Raw genomic sequence first — 2,500 nt, forward strand, 5'->3', positions numbered from 1 at the left:
GCCACAAAGACAGAGCGGCAGGAGCGAACTGCGTCGGTGAGAGCAGTGTCCAAGATGAAAGTATTTTCCAACATCCCATCCCGAGGGATGAATGCCCGCTGACGTTCGTCCACAGCACAAGCGCGCATCAGGCGTGACGCGAGAACCTTGTGAAAGGTCCGCGCCAACACCGAGCAGACCGTAATGGGGCGAAAGTCAGCGGGGGATGTTGGTGCAGCCGTTTTCGGGAGAAGGGACGTCCGTGCGCGAAGCAGGCGTTCCGGAAGGGCGCGGGCCAGAAGGAAGAGATTCATCACTTTCACCAGGACTTCATGCGGCAAGCGCCGCAACTCCGCTGGGGTAAGGCCGTCAGGCCCAGCTGCTGATCCCCTGGGCGGCAACGCGGCGGCGACCTCCTCATGTGTGACCGGCCCCCATAGGCACTCAAGAGCGACAGGCTCCGAGTGCGGGAGGAGGCGGTCACGGATGAAGCCCGCGGTGGAGACGGGCTTCTTAGTGAAGAGGTCCGCCCAGAAGTCCAGCAGACCAGGGATGGCAGGTGGCGGCTGGAGCAGGGTGCCATCCAAGAGGCCGCGCACGCAACGTGCACGCGACCGTCGGAAGGCATCCTGCGTTCTTGCGTATTCCCAGCGGCGCCGCTTGCGCTTCTGCGTCGGCGGCGCGGCAGGCGGCCGCTTCGATGGTTGGCGCGGCCGCTGTGTCCTGGTGATCGATCTCTCCCCTCTGGACCCGACCGACGCAAGGGCATCCGGGAGCATGCCCAGGATGACATCGGGCGGCGTGCCCCGCCCCAGACCTATGACTCGATCCAGGGCAGAGAAACGCTGGGCGGAAGCAGGTAGCCCCGCCAGATGCTCCCAGATGGCGGCGTCAGTCGGCCCCTCCGGCGGCGGCCCGGTGGTGTCGGCCGCGAAGTCCTCGGCTGCGTCGACGGGCGGCGCAGCGGCCTCGCCCGCGTCAGGCGGCGGGCTCGCTGCTCCCCGGCGGGACGCCGGCTCTTCCCCCCGACCGATCTCAAGCGCCTCCATGAACTGGCGGACAAGCTGCTTGTGGGCAGCTTGCCGCCGTCGGCACTTGATTGCCTCAAGCGTTCGGTCGGGGAACATCCTGATGAGCTCTTGATTAACAAAGAAGAACCGGGCGTCCCTCTCAAGGAACAGTTCGGCCTCCGCCTTGGCGAGCGACAGGACTTCTTCCTCCGTCCACCTCGCGCGATGCCTCTCCGTCACGATCTCCGCGTTGGCGGCCGCAAGATGTTGGCGGCGGCGATGGACCCCGAGACCATTCTTGGTGGTGAAGCTGCGGTGGCACTCACTACAGGCGTATACAGCTGCAAAAGGTACAAGATTTTCGGCACGGCCGGTTGGCCGGCTAGGTGCTGGGGGAGTTGGGGTGGCACCTTCAGCGGAAGGGCCACCACTTATTCTTTGATTACTGCCCCCAACTAACAAAGGGATAGTGCGAGGGGGGGCTGGTAACCCCCCCAAGCCCCTGGTGCGGTCTTCCACTCTGCGAAAATCAGCGGGCCCACGAGAAGGGGAGAAGACCGCAGGAGAGGAGAGGCTAAGAGGGCTAGGCCCATGTATTGCGCATCACTCTCCCTGTAACTATAACCCAAGGAAGGCACCTCGCAGCAGCAGCACGACTACATCAAGACCGCACTTCGAAAAGCCAAGTCCGGATGCAGCCACACCGCCGCCACTTGGCCACCTTAAGAGAGTCATAGTTACTCCCGCCGTTTACCCGCGCTTGCTTGAATTTCTTCACGTTGACATTCAGAGCACTGGGCAGAAATCACATTGCGTCAACACCCGCTAGGGCCATCGCAATGCTTTGTTTTAATTAGACAGTCGGATTCCCCCAGTCCGTGCCAGTTCTGAGTTGATCGTTGAATGGCGGCCGAAGAGAATCCGCGCACCCGCGCGCCCCCGGAGGAGCACGCTAAGGCGGACGCGGCCTCGCAGCAAGGAAGATCCGTGGGAGGCCAAGGCACGGGACCGAGCTCGGATCCTGCACGCAGGTTGAAGCACCGGGGCGCGAACGCCGCGCAGGCGCGCGCATCCTGCACCGCCGGCCAGCACGAGGCCGACCAACGGCGAGAGCAGACCACGCCCGCGCTAAACGCCCGCACTTACCGGCACCCCTACGGCACTCACCTCGCCCAGGCCCGGCACGTTAGCGCTGACCCACTTCCCGACCAAGCCCGACACGCCCCGATCCTCAGAGCCAATCCTTATCCCGAAGTTACGGATCCAATTTGCCGACTTCCCTTACCTACATTATTCTATCGACTAGAGGCTCTTCACCTTGGAGACCTGCTGCGGATATGGGTACGAACCGGCGCGACACCTCCACGTGGCCCTCTCCCGGATTTTCAAGGTCCGAGGGGAAGATCGGGACACCGCCGCAACTGCGGTGCTCTTCGCGTTCCAAACCCTATCTCCCTGCTAGAGGATTCCAGGGAACTCGAACGCTCATGCAGAAAAGAAAACTCTTCCCC

General features: G+C 63.1%; 1 pseudogene; it reads right to left on the minus strand.

The window, feature by feature from the left end:
• LOC126444384 (large subunit ribosomal RNA) overlaps window positions 1–2,500 on the minus strand; it is a 7,952-nt pseudogene that overhangs the window by 3,358 nt on the left and 2,094 nt on the right.

This window comes from Schistocerca serialis, unplaced genomic scaffold, assembly GCF_023864345.2.
Source record: "Schistocerca serialis cubense isolate TAMUIC-IGC-003099 unplaced genomic scaffold, iqSchSeri2.2 HiC_scaffold_257, whole genome shotgun sequence".
Lineage (NCBI taxonomy): Eukaryota > Metazoa > Arthropoda > Insecta > Orthoptera > Acrididae > Schistocerca > Schistocerca serialis.